The following is an 18858-nucleotide window of genomic DNA, read 5'->3' on the forward strand; positions in this document are numbered from 1 at the left end:
CACGGATACCCTGTGTGGTGTGTACAGCCGCTATATGTTGTGGCGCCCTACCAGAGCAAATCTTTTCTGCCAGTGCCCTGCCCGGTCTGCCCCCCTCCCCATATCTCCTGGCCGTTGTTCTCTTGAAGATGTACTTAAGTTTGTCATCGGCAAATGTGTTATACTCCAATAATAGTGTCTGAATGCTGCTTAGTAGCGCCGTGTCCCCTGTGTCCGTGTATCTCTGTTCGAGGTCTCGGAGCATCTCCTCCCTTCTTTTTAATTGGTGACGAATATCTTTTAGTATGCCAGCGGACGTTGCAATGCACACGCCCCGTATCGTTGCTTTAAACGCTTCCCACAGGAGGCACGGGTCCTCCGTGGTGGGGGCATTCAAATCAAAGTAGTCGGTGATCGCCTTCTGGACCGTGTCAACATACAGTGGGTCATGTAGGGCCTGTGCACTGAAACGCCAAGCGTAGGGCGGAGGGACATAGTGTGGGATTCGTAGCCTCAGGAGTACAGGACCGTGGTCTGATAGTGTTCTAGGGAGATGTGTTATCTGCTCCACCCATGTAAGGACGTCCTGTGTGGCCAGCCAGAAATCTAACCTGGACCAGCTCTTATTTGCAGCATTAATGTGCGTGGCGACTTGTTCCCCCGGGTGTTGCAGCCTCCACAGATCATTCATGTGTAAATTAGACATTGCATCAAGTAGCATGTCCCTCGCCTTGGTGTGTTGCTCAAGTGTGTGTGCCGCTCTGTCGAGCCCGTCTCTGAGTGTTACGTTAAAATCCCCCCCCCAGATGACATTGTCCACTTGTATATCCGCTATAATGTGCCATAACCTTTCAAAAAAACCCGCATCGTCCACATTTGGGCCATATACATTCACAAGAGCTAGTTTTTGGTGTCTCGTCTCGCCCACCACCACAACATATCTCCCCCCGGAGTCAGTGTACGTTTCTCTAATTTTGAAGTGTGTACCTTTCTTGATCAAAATACTTACACCCCGGGAGTACGTCGAGTAGTATGCGCCTGTGGCGGATTCTGCCCATTTGGAGCCCAGCCTGGATGTGGAAGTGGGTGCCATGTGTGTGTCCTGTAGAAATGCCACATCTACCTTAAGTCTATCAAAGTATGCAAACATTTGCCGTTTCTTTTTCGGGTTCCCCAGTCCCCTGACGTTCCATGTGATAAAATTAAGTGTGTCGGAGCGTGCCATCAGAGCGTGATCAGATGAAGTTGTGCGTCGCGTGATATATGCAGCCACCTGTGAAATAGCGCATTTTCAGCATAGGTACTATAGGCAACAAAAGAGGTCGCAATGCTTCTTAGACACAGTGCAAACATATAAACTCTACTCAGCTCCCCCAACCCCCCGCCTCCCACTTTAGCGCCCGAACTTTGCCAAAGCCATTCCCCCCCGAACTTCAGAACTGTGTTTGAACCTGTTGTGGGGAACACCCTCCTGGGGGTGCCGCCCGAAGCACACATCTCCATCCACATAGTGGATGTGGACGGGCGCGAGTCCTAGATAATGTCAATGACAATAGTTAACCCCTATCCCCCTCCTCCCGCCCCCAACTCCCTGTGATGATAACATGAGCAGAGATATCTCCTCCGCCACCCCTCGAGGTTGCAGAAATCATGTAAGCAGTGTCGCACACCCTCGTAGTCATTGCCTGAGGGTTCCACAGTAGTAACGCAGTCAATACAGTCTGCCAGCCACTTGTTTGTAGTCGGTTGAGGCCCAGAGTACGTGTGCGAGTTCTGCCCCACCATTCCCCAAATGTACTCACTGCGATACCTCTTATAGCGCCTCCCTTCCATAGTTCGTCAGCAGCGACGTCCATAGTCTCGTGGAGCTTAACGTGGAGATGCATTTAATTAGAGGTGTCCTTCGCCCGCTCCCAATGTCGAAAAAAAACAGCCCAGTGGTGCGCCCTTGGCACGTGGCAGCCTTTGCGTCGTCAGTCGTTGTCGCTCATTCTGGCCGCAGTCTCCTGATTTTTCCGACGTTTGGTGAGGTTCTTGACGTAATCCTGCGCAGCTTGGACCGTCGTGAGAACCACCGGCTTGCCGTCCGTTAGGATTTTAAGTTTAGCTGGGTACAGCATCGCATATCCAATTTCCAGTTCTCGAAGTTTCTTCTTTACCGGTGCGAACTCTTTCCTTGCCTGCTGTACCGCCATGGTGTGGTCTGGGTAGAACTCCAGCGAGTTGCCTTGGTGGGTAATGGCGCCCTTTTCCCTCGCCATTCGAAGTATTGTGTCCCTGTCCCTGTAATTGAGCACTCGGGCGATGATTATCCTAGGCGTAGCCCCCGGTTTCGGAGTGGGGGCCAGGGAGCGATGTGCTCGTTCAATCAGAAAGACGTCAGAGAAGCTCCCAGGTCCGAAGACGTCTTTCAGCATGTTCTCCACGTACGTCTCCATCCTGCCTGTGTTGGTGGATTCCGGCAGGCCCGAGATGCGCACGTTGTTGCGGCGGGACCTCGCTTCCTGGTCCTCCACCTTCGCCTTCAGGGTTTCCAGGGTCTTTTCAATGGCGCTGTGGGTTTTCGCGATGTCTCTGGAGTGATCTTCCACCAAGGAGATCCTCTGTTCCGCCTCCACCAGTCTCTCCTCGTGGTTTTCCAGTTTGTTTGCCAAAGAGTCCACCCTTGCCACGACACTGTCCATTTTGCTATTCATATCATGCAAGCTTTGCTGGATAGCCCTCAGTACTGCCTCCATGCCGGCGCCGTCCCCCAGGACCTGATCTCCGTCGGCGTCTTGAGCAGCTCCCGTTTTCGCTGTCTGCTTTCTGGCCTCGAAAGGCAGTTTCGATTGTTGCTTATCGGGCTTCCCCATGGTGCCCGTGGGAGTAGCTTGGCCAGCGACTGTCGGGCTCAGCGGGGCTGCCGGTTTGGTCGTTGTCCGTGTGCGTCGCAATTGCGCTCCAACCACCCCTTGCGTCGTTGAGCTATTCATCAGAATGGCCACTCAGTCCCATATTGGCCCAGGGCAGCGCTCGATGTTGTATAGGATCGTCTTGCGACAGTGGAAACGCTGAGGGGATTGCTGCGTGCCTCTGTAGTGTCCTGTCCGTGCGAGGCGGTCCCGTGGATTACGGCGGGTCTGGTTCGCGCCTTCAGGCGCGGCGCGCGAGAATGTTGGGAAGCCTGGCACTACCGCTCATCTCCCGGTGAGCCCCCAGCCGCCTCGCACCCCTTCTCGCCTCTGCAGCAGCGATGTGGAGCGTTCCCGTACCTGTTCACTCGCTGGCGTTGCAGATCGGGGTGCTGGCAGAGCCCAGGGCAGGATCGTCAATCATGCGTTTCACCGCCGCCGCCATTTTGGCCGCCGTGGAACGCACAGTGTATGTCCCAGGGTCTGCTCTTTGGACAGGCACATCTCGGCCGAGGTCTGCCAGCTTTCGTTCCTTACTGTCTGCGTGTCGGGATGAGGATAGTCTTGTGGTCGTCTGAGGGCGACATCGCTCGGTTTCAGTTGCGGTCGCCACAGCAGCGCGCCGCCATTTTGGTCAGCCTGTCCGCGCCGGGAAGTTTTTCACCGATTTCTTCTGCATGCTGCATGGCTTCTGGCTGTCGTTAGCACATCGCAGAGATAGGACCATCAGACGTCCATTCCGCCGTTTTGCACAGGAATCGGGGCGGATTCAGGGCCACGGGGTATGAAGAAACGCGCCCGTCCGGCGGAGCTGACTTAGCAGTCAGCCATCCCGCAGTGCGCCCTCTAGCGCCCCTCTACACTTTTGAGTAACTTTACACTCGAAAATGGTGAATGGCCAAAAGTAGTAACATTACTCAAAAGTGTAAGAATAAACTTACATATGTAGATTTACTCCTGTGTAAGTTTATCTTTGTGATTAACCCTTTTTTTCTGCATCGTTTTCTGCACAGCTTTTTATTCCACTTAGCTAAATAAATGGGAATGTATTTAATCTCAAATGAAATCTATGCAGGATGACTCTGCTTGGGTCTTGGAAGGTCTCAAGACATGGATGCACCCGGAGACATCTAGAAGTGATAAAAAATCTGGGCTACGTTTGTTTAACATGTATTATGCCTTTTACTGGAACAGATTGGACCTGATTTAACATTTCAAAATAATATCTTCCTAAGCATTAATGAAACCAGGGAGGTTTGTGCATGCTTCTTTGATGGTGCAGGCTGATGGAAACTGCATTCTTCATTAGCATGGATGCAAGGATGTTCTTGTCCTCAAGCATCATAATACAGTACCATTTTTGCACTCCTATTCCTCCACTAAAAAGTCCATGTTTGAGGCAATTTGTTTGCAGTTCAGTAGTCTTTTGTGACCTCTGATTGCAACACTTTGATTATATTGTAAGGTAACTGTTTAGTGTAGCCTTAATGCTGCCGGGGCCCTGTTCTAAGCAATCAGTATGATTTATATGCCCAGGGTCAGTCTGCATAGAAGCCAATGGGTGAGTTTTAATCAAAGTACATCTTTCTGCCAGGGAAAGTCTACTGTTGCCTTGATTAGGTGTCATCTGGCTAGGTCAGAAAAACTGCAAGAGTTTTTAGGTAATCATGCACCGGCTCGTTCCAGACACAATTGAACTGACAAAGGCCCCAAAGTTCAGATCAAACTTGACATTTCATGCCTGTAGGTCACTGTAAATATCTGTTCTACATGTGTGCAAGCCTCTCCCGCCCCAGGGCATAATTGCTCAACGGGTGTGGTTTGTGGGCTCTGACTCATAACCTCTGTTTTTGTGGTGGGGCTACTGCTTTAACTTGGTTCTGGGCCAATTCACGCTTTTCTTATTCCTTGTGTGTATAGATTGGTATTCATAGGGAGTGGGCCTAGCTAGGAAACAATGGAGTGCTATTGCTTTAATGAGGGGCTTGGAGACGATTCACAATATCCTGTACCTTAAGCGGGCATTACACAATTGCATTTCACATATTTAGGCAGAAGGAGATTAAGGGCTTGATTTCGAAGTTGGGTGTCCTGGGACCGCCGTCACTTTTTGGCAGTCCAACCATCCGCGTACCTGGCGTCTGACTACCAAATTACAGTGCGTTCGGTGAGACCAATGTAACACTACCGCAAGAACGCCGCAACTGCCAGAATCTCCGGTCCCGCGTGGTGGTGGTGGGCAACGCATCAGTGTATGGAGCCGCTGCCGCTATCTGCATCACCATGGGACTTACGATCTTATGGCAACAAAAGGTCAACAGGAAAGAAGTTCAGCTGCCACAAACAGGGTCCCAGGCAGTGGCGGCTGGTGACATTTGAAAGTGGTGGGGCAGAAACTCGGCAGCATACTGCACCGTAGCGAGCGAGCGCAGCGAGCGAGCCCGAACCCCCTAAGGAGGGTTCGGGGGGAATTCCCCCCGAGAAAATTTTGAAAAAATAGTGAAAAAATGGTGCATTTTCAAGAAAATTTGAGGAAGCAGGAAGGTTAATAAAGCAATTGTGAAAGTGCAGGTATTACATTATTAAAGAGCTGTCATATAACATAGGTAGCTGCTTATTCAGTATAACCACAGAGCTTTATAACAGACTTCAAGCAGTATACAATGCTGAGAACCTCACAGATTGTTTTTATTTGAACTGCAAACAAAAGAACCAACTAAACAGGTCACAAACTACCACCATTCAACATATTTACTTTTTGTACCTAAATTCAGCACGTCTGTCTTTAAGCGCAGCAAATTTTTCAATTACTTGAATGTTAAAGTCAGCAATATTTTGAACAAGCTCGCTCTCTATAGAGAGCATTGCTAATGCATTGAGTCTTTCCTGAAGCATGGTGTTCCTCAGGAATGTCTTAATCCTATTTAAGGTGGAAAAAGATCGTTCTGCCTCTGAGGTGGTCATAGGAGTGGTAATTACTATTTTTAGTAAAGCTACTGTCTCTGTAAAGGTCTTTTCCATATGAAGTTCATGAATTAAAGACAGCAAAGACCTGGCATTTGTGGCCTTCTGGTACACAGGCATTGAGTACATTACTGTCAACTCACTTTTCAGGTCCTCTTGGTTGAGCATCGGATAAGCTTCCACAGCCGCATGCAGAGCATGCTCAGGGAAGGATTCATTATATTTTGCAAAGTATGTACTTTCCAATAATGCGGCACTCTCCAAATGTTTTGTGAAAGCAAAACGGTCTTGTGCATGTACAATTACAATGTCACATATCTCTTTTGCCTTTCGTACCAGAGTGGTGATGTTTGTCCTGTGGTTTGAAAAAATTGAACCGGCTGGCAGTTGGCTGTCTAAACTGTCAACCTCATCTCTCACTTGGTTTATGCTTGCGACAAAGACCGTGGTACATCTTTTCACAAACACAGTATCTATGTCTTGTCCTTGTAACTGATTATATAACCTCTCGACATTTAACATTATCTTTTCAAATAAAAATAGAAAGAACTGAAACTCTCTATCATTTAGTGTTCTAGCAAAGCCACGGGCTTCACTGTGACTTTTGAAATCAAAGGTTTCATTGGTTTGTATGGCGTGAAAACATTTCAGAAGGTCCTCCCTATATTGAAATATTAGTTGGACTGTACGTACGTTATAGTTCCAACGAGTTGAGGCTCCCCTTGGAACCCTTTTGTCCACAATCTCCTGAAGTGCTTCCATTCTTTTTGGGGAACGTGAGAAGAATGCTGCCATGCCTCCTATATCCTGAAAGAAAATTCGTGTCTCTGGGATCTTCGATACTGCCTGTTGCATGATAAGATTAAGCTGGTGGGCATGACAGTGCACATAATGAGCATACGGGTAGACATCTCTAATTCTTTTCTGTACGCCACCATGGCTTCCACTCATTACGGACGCACCATCATAGCTTTGTGCAATAAGTTTTTTTCTTTGATGCACCTCTGGGAAAATAAAGTTGAGTTGATGCAGTATAGCAGCAGTAATGGTTTCTGCAGTGGAGTTTTTTAAATGAGTGAAACTATAGAACCGCTCCACAACATTATAGCCTTTGTCCAGGTACCGAAAGACTAATACGGACTGCGTTTGTGTGGCCACATCAGTGGTGTCATCAGCCTGAATAGCCACAAAGTCTGTGTTTTGCAACTCTTGGACAATATGGCTTCTCATAATTTCTAGCATACACTCCAGGAGTTCATTTTGTATCGTTTTAGAGGTGCCCTTAAAGACTGTAGCACTTGCTAAATGTGATTCCATTTCCTTGTCTAGGCTTGCTACTAAATCTACAAGACCCATGAATATTCCAGGATTTGTGGACCCTTCCGATTCATCATGGCCTCGCAATGCCAGTTCGAAAGCACCACAGAAACGAATGCAATCAATTATTTTTGATAGTATGTGTCTATTTCTATCAACTGTTTGATTGTGTTTCTGTATTGTTTGTCGATATGCATCGCTGATGTGCTGCTCAATCGGTGCGTCTCCTAACATTCCCAGTCTGGTCACGTTTTCCATATGCTTTTTTGAGTGTGCATGCTTCTTTATTTTTTCAGACAGATGCTTCAAGTCCAACACGCCTTCTTTTGTCCAAGTAAAGTCACCATTAAACAGCAAGCAGGGGAAGCAGAACAGTCTGTTTTTTGAAGGGCACCCTGTAAGCCAATCAGCTTTTGTGTACCAGGTTTTTGAGAATGTACGATTGTAACATTTTCCTCTGTCCTTGGTAACTTGTTGGAGTTGAAGGTCAGGTTGATGAGGTCCTAACCTCTTTATCTGTAGTTTATCTTCTAGTGGGCGTGCATGGAATGACCATGTAATTAACTGTTGTACCGTATTCATCTTGCCGATGCTGTCCGTACCAATATGAAAGAAGCCTGTCAATAGTCAAAGTACAACGTATAAGATTTGGTGCAATAATATCAAATGTCAGTACAAATACATATATCTTGTGCATGACAGCAAGTGATATAGCTCCAACAGCTCATTTTAGTGGCCATCCAGGGGTGGCATAATACATGCTCCAGCCCCTGGTAGGCCTTGGGTGCACCTATGCCCTAGGTACCTATGGTACACTATACAGGGACTCACAAGAGTGACCCAATACCCAATTGGCAAATGCACCTAATGTACATTGTGTGAATTTAGAGAGAGGACAGCTGTGCTGTGGGTCTGATTAGCAGGCCCACAGCCTTTCTAAGTCATAAACCAGTAAAGCAAAAAGCAAAGAAATGGGGTGACCATAGGAAAGCAGACCCTACTCTCCTACATAACGCTCCCCTTTGGACAACAGGATAGGGAAAAAAATACAGCCTGACTGCCTGCTTCCTCTGTGTGCCATAGTGGCACTGAAACAGACACAGTTTGAGGGCCTTTAACAACGCAAGGATAGATAGTGCCTTTAACAACCGTTATTGCCCAAAGCACAGGGCTAAGGGCAGGCTCAGTATTATTAAATTCCATCCAGTCAGGGTACAATGTTCAGAATGTGCACCCACCCCAACCACCATGTAGAGTGAGTGACCACAAACATAGCCCTATCTCCAAGCTACAAAAAAGTATCATCAGTTTCCTTACCTTGAACACGGTTGTTTGCTGGGTCGTAGCCGGGATGAAAGAGCAGTAAGGAGGTTGGGCCTCTTGTTCTTTCTCCAAAAATTGGTTCAGGTTGTCAGGCTTTACCAGGTGCTGGAAATAAAAATATAACAATTTTTTTTTGAGACATTAGGGTAATCAATCAAAGACTGGGGGGCGGACATAACAGTACAATTTTAACCTTGCAGTTTTCAATAGTTCACTGTTGTATGTTAGGATTTTTACTTACGAACTGCAAGTGAGAAAATGATTTAACTGAGAAATGCAGTGACTCACTGACCTATTTACAGCATTTTGTGATCTGCATCAGGTACATGTTCTTTGCAGCAGGCGCATTAACCTTATCCGCTACCTTTCCATGAGTCAAAACTTTCATTACACAAAACTCTGATCTCTCTCTCTAGGAAAAACATTAACAATATCCTTGGTGCAACAACAAGTGTTGCATGGCTAAACATTTATAAGGTCCCAAAGGCGCGACCTGTAGGCTATGCCAATGAAAATACTGGCTGACAAATTCGAATAGCGGCTGCCCAAATCTATCTACAAGCCACAGGTAAGAGTGCTGGAAAATTCAAATGCTTTAGACGGTGGGCGAAAACATTGCGAAGAGAGAGAAATTGCACCCCTTATGCTAACACCTGTTTGGCACCTGTTCATGAGTGCCCTAAACTTAAATTGCTGTCTAACGTTTGCTCCTCACTTTGCTCACCAGTGTTATTTTTGTAAACTGCCAACTACTCACATTTCCCACCAGTAAACACTCTTACCTATGCAATTTGCCTAAAATTCCCTGCTGCTTATTCAGCCCATCGGTGGACTTTTCTCACACTGCTCATCTGTGGCTGTTTCTCACACTGTCTATTAGTGGTGGCTTCCACACTACTCACAAGTGCCTGCTACTCATATGTCCAACTAAAGCTAGCTTCTTGTAATGCTGACCAGTGTTAGCTTCTCACACTTTGTGCCAACGTGAATGTGCACTGCTGACCAGTAAAATGAATGACATGTCTTTCCGGTGAAATACAGAGCTGGCTCAATAGTAACATACAAGTGACTATCTAAAGCGGAGTCTACAAACAACATTCATTATGAAGCACGTGCAATAGCTTTACACTAGTGGCGTCAACAACCATAGGCCCTGTGCAGTGGCACAGCCAAGAGCAAATAAGGCTGCTGAGGTTGGCCTGAACGCACAGGAGGCATTCTGTCCTTTTGTGTCCCTGTGAGGGAATGGAACCCGTGACTGCTGCAGTCTCATCACACCGTTCTGAAGGGAATTAAGTTGCCAGCCTGAATGCACTTTTCTATCAAAGAGCGGGCAAATTTTCAGATTGTCGGAGCCCAAAGGTCATTGTAAATCTCCATATCTGAAATAGCGGAGTGGCAGTGAGGGCTGGGGCCGTGAAACCTATCACAGGGAAGCCGGGTTCTTGCATCCAGATCTCACACGCCTCACATCCGTGGACCTATGGAGCACTGTTAAGTATTTTGTGTAAATGTTTCTTTTGGCATGCAGTATGTGTGATTGGTATGCACCTTACATTTATGTAAGAAGTGATCTCAGGGATTAAGATTTACGGTCCTAGCGAAGCTACAGGAAAGGGTGGCAGAAAAATGTAGACCAGGTACAAAGGGGAATTTAGGGCCATTGAACCCCTCGAAACTTCCCAATCCCTTTCACATATTATAACCAATAACCATACCGACTGGGGCATGTATTAAAGTAATAGAAGCCACTGGCAAGGTATTTTTTAACTCAGAAGAAACCCCTCCATTGCGTCATTTCAAAAAACATTCATCTGTTATAATTTAGTGCTCCAGCGTGCATGTGTTTCTAGGTTGTCTTCCCCCTGGTCACTTTCTTTCTCTATTCCATTCTATCCTGTTCCCTTCCTTCGTGTGCGTGTCCGTCACTCAGATGGGCTGAGCTGAGGCCTGCTGCACTATCTATACTAAATGGGCCTGGGAGTGGGACCCTTCCTTCGTGTGCGTGTCCGACACTCAGATGGGCTGAGCTGAGGCCTGCTGCACTAAATGGGCCTGGGCTGGGAGTTCTACGGCACATATGAGCTGGGGATGCAACAGGCAATGCTGTTTTATGGCAGGCTTAGGCAGAAATCTGCAAGTCAACAAAGGGCAAATCGGATTAATCTGTCAGTGTTAGTGAAACGTCACTCTGCAGTAATATATGCATATGTATTAAAGTATAGAGGACAGTCTAATGACAAATCAAAACACTCCTTGGCTCATTTAATCGAACAAAACGTATTAACTTCAAAAGACCATAAAGTTGCAAACAATTGATGCTAAGTTATTTTGGCTGTATTTCTCAAGCCGCGAAAACCATTATTACAAATCAAAATAAAAAGAATGCCGAGCTCGATATTACCCAATGTACCAAACTGGTGCAACATAATCCAATTGAAATGATAATATGTAGTATGGATCTATATTAAGCATACATTCCGATTAAACAATGGAATATAAACTGTTGACAAAGCCTCGATAAAAAAAAACACGCTTTGTCATACAGAACACAGTACACATAGAGAACATGTACATGCAGTTAAATATTCCAGCACTACAAACAAGCACGTGCATGAAATTAACAAGATACATGCTAAGCGGGGAAAATGATCAGACAGACTGTGTCATGGACACAGCAGAGACACCTTTACCACATAACATTTATTTGATCTTGTGTGCACTTCTGATAATAAAGGGAAGTACATGAAACAGACACATGTATTATTGTTCGGGTATCAGATACAGTGCTAGGGCATGCTTCATTACACGGGAAAGGGAAAAAAAGGATTCATATTCGAGGCATCATTCACAGTTATCCTGAGCTGAAAATTGGAAAAAGGTATAGTCATAAGTAAAAAAAAAAAAAAAAAATTCTCTTGTTTTAGAACTGCGATAGCATACAAAATAGAGTCCCTCGTGGTCAGAGACCTAGTGATGCAATAATTGCTCATAGTGGGGCCTATTTTCTAATGCATTTTTTAATAGTGCTTTGGATACCCACACACATGCTATGCCTATTCGCCAAGGTCTTGAAACAGATACACCAACACTGTAGAGAGTAAGGGGGGCATGCAGCCCTCAGTGTGCAATTAATACACCTGTCAGTCTGCAGGGCCGGTTCTGCAGAGGCCCTTCGCCACTACTTAAGTGCACACATCTCCCATGCTTTACAGCTGAAAGGTCCCCAGTCGGTCACGCTAGTTGTTTACAGCCCTCAGCGCGCACCACTGCCTGTGCACACAGCCCTCAATATGCGACACTGCCAGTGCACACAGCCCTCAATATGCACAACTGTCAGTGCATGCAGCTGTCGTTGTACAGTCAACTGACAATGTAGGCCTCGCTTTGCTTTGGTGCACTGAGAATGTGTATGTAGCCCGCAGTGTGTTCCACTGACAGTGTTCTTTACAGCCCTCAGAGAGCACGACAGTCAGTGCACTGAGCCTTCGTGCGGCCATCAGTGCACGGTGCAAACGTTCTGAGAGCACACTCGGCCCTTGGTGCTGCACTGCAGGTGACCGTTGACACGCCTCCCGTGGGCCTTACAGGCGGTGCACAGAGCCCTCGTAGCGCACAGAGACAGTGCAGCACGGCTGAGGAACGTGACAGCTTCTATGATGAATTGGGTGCGACGGTACAATTATGCGTTACGTCCTGCTGCTTTATTAAAGCAACCTTTTGTGAAACTCGAAAGGGCGTCCATGTGGTTTCTGCCCGATTACCAACGTGTAAATTACACCGTCTTTGAGACCAAAGTTACACAATGACGCTCTTGTAGCTACAGGGCTCTCTGCTTGGTGCTTTCATAAAATGGCGCAGCCCCCCTCTAAACCCTGCTTCCTAAGACCCGAAAAACAGCACAAATCACTGCTTTATTTTACCTTGCCGGGCCTGCTCACCTAATTTTAATATCAATTTGAGGGGCCAGAATATGCTTCCAGCCAGGTGGCATTGTGTGATTAATTGGAAAGGAAAAAGCGCAAGACAGACTGACAACGTGTTTGCAAAAGACCTTTGAGGGGTTGCGGCTGGCAAAATTCTAGTGCTAATATGCGGCAGCGGCATTATACAGATGACTTTCCGAAAGAAAAAAGCAGCCGGTAGTTTGCACGCGCGTTGCCTTCAACCTTTACTTAACACTGTCGGCAGAAGACAAGCACATTCATTCTGAGAATCTGACACCTTCGGGTAAAGTTCGCGCTATATAAAATCGAATAAATAAATGTAGGCCTCGCTTTGGTGCACTGAGAATGTGTATGTAGCCCGCAGTGTGTTCCACTGACAGTGTTCTTCACAGCCCTCAGAGAGCACGACGACAGTCAGTGCACTGATCCTTCATGCGGCCATCAGTGCACGGCGCAAACGTTCTGAGAGCACAGTGGGGCCTATTTTCTAATGCATTTTTTAATAGTGCTTTGGATACACACACACCTGCTATGCCTATTCGCCAAGATCTTGAAACAGATACACCAACACTGGGACCCTTCCTTCGTGTGCGTGTCCGACACTCAGATGGGCTGAGCTGAGGCCTGCTGCACAGTGCACTATCTATAATAAATGGGCCTGGGAGTCGGGGACCCTTCCTAGTTCCTTCGTGTGCGTGTCCGACACTCAGATGGGCTGAGCTGAGGCGCCCTGCAGTGCAGGCCCATTTAGTGCAGCAGGCCTGAGGCCTGCTGCACTAAATGGGCCTGCACTGCAGGGCGACAGGTCGGACAGGAGAGAGGGTGTAAAAAAAGATTAAACTGTTACTGCATTAACATACAAGTAGTACTATAATAAGATAATAACGTTGCACTTGCACTTACATTAATTTGCCATACGATACGACGAGTCAGGACAGGAGTCAGTCACCGTCACGTGCTTGGATCGACTGGTCTTCTGTCTCAGTGGTCACCTAGTCTGGAGTTCAACGTCTTCTAGAACCTTCCTTCGACTTTCAGTTGCTAACGTCACGCGCAGTCACGTCACTGTAGCTTATGGCCAATCACCTCAACTTGGCTTGATATAGCCATATGTGATTGGCCATTACTGAACTAGCAGCAAACACCCAGGCGCGGCACCATGATCCTGACCCCTGCTCTACTCAGCCAATCCTGGCGCAGGCTTAACAGCGCCACTGCGCCAGGATTGGACTACGAGCAGGAGACAAACTGCCCATATTGAAACCGGGGCCCCGGGTCCCTGCCATGTCTCTCAGTGCTACAGGGGGGGGGGGGGCGAGGTTTATTCAGTACTACGCATGCGCAGGCCAGTCTCAATTATGAGCACTCCTGGCTGTTACATGCGTAGCGAGTCACCCCGACCCCGCTGCAGGTGCTTACGCTCTAGCTGCCTGCCTGTGTGCGCTGTCAATCACTCTCTGCCGCAGCCCCGCCCCCCACGGCCCACTTCCATACGCAATGCCCGATTCTGTCGGGCTCGTCCCGGCCCTGTAGCGCTGTGCGCTCTACTTTATTTTATACACAAAAGCGGAACTTTAAATAAAAATGCTCATACTGTGAATATGTTGCTGGCACCAGCGGCGGGCGTCCATGGCTAGTGGGGCAACGCCCCAACGCCCCCAATGGACGCACCGCCACTGGTCCCAGGGTGATTCAGTCCAGAGGGTAGATTGCCTTGGGGCACATGTTGCGCTCCACTACGCTTCCACTGTTGTGCATGCACTGTACAACTTGCTGCATGGCAACAGTGCGCACATGACAGAGGAGGCACGATAGTGTGGTGGCATTGTATTCTACCTCTGTAGGCAAGCCGAAGCATGCTGCTGCGGCAAGAGCACCACAGGCACACCGCCACCTCGGTGGTGAAGTCATAATCTGGAGGTCGGGATGCTGCCGGCTTGTTGGAGTTTTCCCGACTGCCGCAGACAGGTGGTGTGCCCACCGACTCCTAAATCAGGCCCTAAATAATCTGGCCAGAATCACACAATGTTGAGCCAAGTGAGGATGCTGGGACTTGTACTTGGGTTCCAAGGTTACAAATTTGGCAGCTGTAGCCACTAAGTCACATCTCCTTCCTAGTGTTCAAAGGGACAGATACAATGCAATGATCATTGATTGATAGTAACTGCAGTGAGGCTAAATGTGGGAGAAATGAATGAGATCAGTGCAAATAGAGGGAACCAGTTCTGGACAATATTTAACGGGGTCCAGTGTACATGTCCAATCAAACATAAAGTACAGAAGGTACAAAGTTCCCCGAGAACATAGGAGGGAGAGTGTGTGGAGAAGAGTATTAGGAGAGTTGAGGCAGGGAGCAGAGAGCTCCCTTGTTGGAACTGAGAGGCCTCACATACCCAGTGAGCTAGATGTCAAGCTTCATCATTGGCCTCTTGCCCCTCGTCAGACTGGCGCTGCAATGTCTGACGGGCGCCTAAGAGGCACTCTTTGTCGGAGTTCTTTTGTTCCAGCCAATGGTTGTGTGCGTGTGAGGGGTAAGGTGGGGGTGTAGTCATGTGGGGATAGTGATATTAAAAAAGTGAATCAATTCACAAGGATATTTATTCGCGTGACTGATTCCCTTGGTTAAAAGGTGGGAGGGGAGATAGAGGCTGTAAGGGGCACAGTGGAACTAACTCAACCCTCTGATCAGGTCGACATGTTTCTTGCTTGATTCGCAATTCCTCAGGACCTCTAGTGAACAGTACTACACAGTGAAAACAAAAATAAACAATAAAAGTACAAATAAAGAGAGTCAATACAACCTCTCTGGGTCTGTAAGTGTGCAGGCCTAGTGGTTCTGCGGTAAAGGGGTGACCCTAAAGGAGTCCCTAAAGGGCCTCGCAGTCTGTTCTCGTGGGGCAGCACAGTTAGGTGTAGTAACCTATAATGCGTGCAGCCCAATGCTTGCAAACCTACCCACACGTGAGGCGCTCTCGCAGTAGCGCGGAACATCTGAAACATGTCGACCTGATCAGAGGGTCGAGGTAGTTCCACTGTGCCCCTTACAGCCTCTATCTCCTCTCCCACCTTTTAACCAAGGGAATCAGTCACGCGAATAAATATCCTTGTGAATTGATTCACCTTTTTTAATATCACTATCCCCACATGACTACACCCCCACCTTACCCCTCACACGCACACAACCATTAGCTGGAACAAAAGAACTCCGACAAAGAGTGCCTCTTAGGCGCCCGTCAGACATTGCAGCGCCAGTCTGACGAGGGGCAAGAGGCCAATGATGAAGCTTGACATCTAGCTCGCTGGGTGTGTGAGGCCTCTCAGTTCCAACAAGGGAGCTCTCTGCTCCCTGCCTCAACTCTCCTAATACTCTTCTCCACACACTCTCCCTCCTATGTTCTCGGGGAACTTTGTACCTTCTGTACTTTAGAAATGAATGAGACCCATGCTGAAGCGTATTGTTTCCAAAGAACTGTACTGAGTTCCAGAATCTAAGTGAGGGATGAACAGTAAACTGAAGACTGTTCACATTCCAGTGTAGCATGATAAATAATTGGATAGTGATATTGTCCTGGAGAAATTACATAATTATTTTTAGAGGTTTGGTCTGAGGCCACCAGTTCACGCTTCATGCCCTCAATGAAGCATTTCATAAAAATATAATTATCAAGCCAGTTTATGATCAGATAAGGAGGCCCTGTACTATATTACATGGCCACTGTTATCACACCATTGACTGCTGTGAGCATTGCCAGCTGTGGGGCAGATTCACAAAAGCATTTAGGAGTGTGGCAAGTAGTACAGGAGCATGCTTTTACATATATACATAATCTAACCTTAGTGAATTGGCTCTGAAATGGCCGACTCCCGGTTAGTATAAGTGCAAAGAGTGCACGGTCCTTTCTATTTGTACTAAAGGTACATGAATGCTTCCATTTTATTCGAATTTTAGATGTTTTTGGGCCAATTCTCAAAGGCATGCAAGAGTATGTAAAATGGTACCGCAGGAGTGGTCTTTTACGTGCAATGTGTCTTAGTAGTGGATGCTGCGGGAGTAGGGCTGCTGCCACTTTCATCTCACAGCTTCACTGATGGAGAAAGTCCCTCTAGAAGGGGAAACACTACACGACCAGACTATGAAACAATTCTGAATCATGTAAAAATACACTAGTTTAGCTGTCTCGGTATTGCTTGATGGCTTGAAAGTGAAACCGAAATGAGACTTTGCCACACAGTGTTCATCTCAAGATACATTGTTGCATTTCTTCCCTTCCTCTTCACTTTCATTATCAGCTGTGAGATCCAGGTCCTTGGTTCAGTGAGTCTGGGGCACAGTTGTTTTAGGGGCCTAGTGCTCCCAAAGTATGGCTGTATTTTACCAGCCGATCTAACTTGCTTGCAACAAGGCCCATGGCACCATTGCCACAAAAGTGCTGGTTGACCCCTGGTGACTGTCATGCTGGATACATTGAAAACGTATCAAAAGAAGTGGTAAAAATAGAAGAAGGAAGAGAAAGAATCTGAGGATGATGAAGAGGATTAGCAGCATCACACCAGCACTCATGGCAACTATTTACTTTTGCATGGGTGGGGCAATGTGGAACTTGTGGCAACTATTTACTTTTGCATGGGTGGGGCAATGTGGAACTCCTGGCAACTATTTACTTTTGCATGGGTGGGGCAATGTGGAACTCAGGGCAACTATTTACTTTTGCATGGGTGGGACAATGTGGAACTCCTGGCAACTATTTACTTTTGCATGGGTGGGGCAATGTGGAACTCATGGCAACTATTTACTTTTGCTGGGGTGAGGCAATGTGGAACTCGTGGCAACTATTTACTTTTGCATGGGTGGGGCAATGTGGAACTTATGGCAACTATTTACTTTTGCTGGGGTGAGGCAATGTGGAACTCATGGCAACTATTTACTTTTGCATGGGTGGGGCAATGTGGAACTTATGGCAACTATTTACTTTTGCTGGGGTGAGGCAATGTGGAACTCATGGCAACTATTTACTTTTGCATGGGTGGGGCAATGTGGAACTTGTGGCAACTATTTACTTTTGCATGGGTGGGGCAATGTGGAACTCATGGCAACTATTTACTTTTGCATGGGTGGGGCAATGTGGAACTCGTGGCAACTATTTACTTTTGCATGGGTGGGGCAATGTGGAACTCGTGGCAACTATTTACTTTTGCATGGGCGGGGCAATGTGGAACTCGTGGCAACTATTTACTTTTGCATGGGTGGGGCAATGTGGAACTCGTGGCAACTATTTACTTTTGCATGGGTGGGGCAATGTGGAATTCATGGCAACTATTTACTTTTGCTGGGGTGAGGCAATGTGGAACTCATGGCAACTATTTACTTTTGCTGGGGTGAGGCAATGTGGAACTCGTGGCAACTATTTACTTTTGCATGGGTGGGGCAATGTGGAACTTATGGCAACTATTTACTTTTGCTGGGGTGAGGCAATGTGGAACTCATGGCAACTATTTACTTTTGCATGGGTGGGGCAATGTGGAACTTATGGCAAGTATTTACTTTTGCATGGGTGGGGCAATGTGGAACTTGTGGCAACTATTTACTTTTGCATGGGTGGGGCAATGTGGAACTCATGGCAACTATTTACTTTTGCATGGGTGGGGCAATGTGGAACTCGTGGCAACTATTTACTTTTGCATGGGTGGGGCAATGTGGAACTCGTGGCAACTATTTACTTTTGCATGGGCGGGGCAATGTGGAACTCGTGGCAACTATTTACGTTTGCATGGGTGGGGCAATGTGGAACTCGTGGCAACTATTTACTTTTGCATGGGTGGGGCAATGTGGAACTCATGGCAACTATTTACTTTTGCATGGGTGGGGCAATGTGGAACTTATGGCAACTATTTACTTTTGATTGGGTGGGTGGGTCAATGCGGAACTCATGGCAACTATTTACTTTTGCATGGGTGGGGCAATGTGGAACTCATGGCAACTATTTACTTTTGCATGGGTGGGGCAATGTGGAACTTATGGCAACTATTTACTTTTGATTGGGTGGGTGGGGCAATGCGGAACTCATGGCAACTATTTACTTTTGCATGGGTGGGGCAATGTGGAACTCATGGCAACTATTTACTTTTGATTGTGTGGGGAAATGTGAAACTCATTGGCAACTATTTACTTTTGCTGGGGTGAGGCAATGTGGAACTCATGGCAGCTGTTTACTTTTGCATGGGTGGGGCAATGTGGAACTTATGGCAACTATTTACTTTTGCTGGGGTGAGGCAATGTGGAACTCATGGCAACTATTTACTTTTGCATGGGTGGGGCAATGTGGAACTTATGGCAACTATTTACTTTTGCATGGGTGGGGCAATGTGGAACTCGTGGCAACTATTTACTTTTGCATGGGTGGGGCAATGTGGAACTCCTGGCAACTATTTACTTT

The sequence above is a fragment of the Lissotriton vulgaris genome, chromosome 9, assembly GCF_964263255.1.
Source record: "Lissotriton vulgaris chromosome 9, aLisVul1.2, whole genome shotgun sequence".
Taxonomy (NCBI): Eukaryota; Metazoa; Chordata; class Amphibia; order Caudata; family Salamandridae; genus Lissotriton; species Lissotriton vulgaris.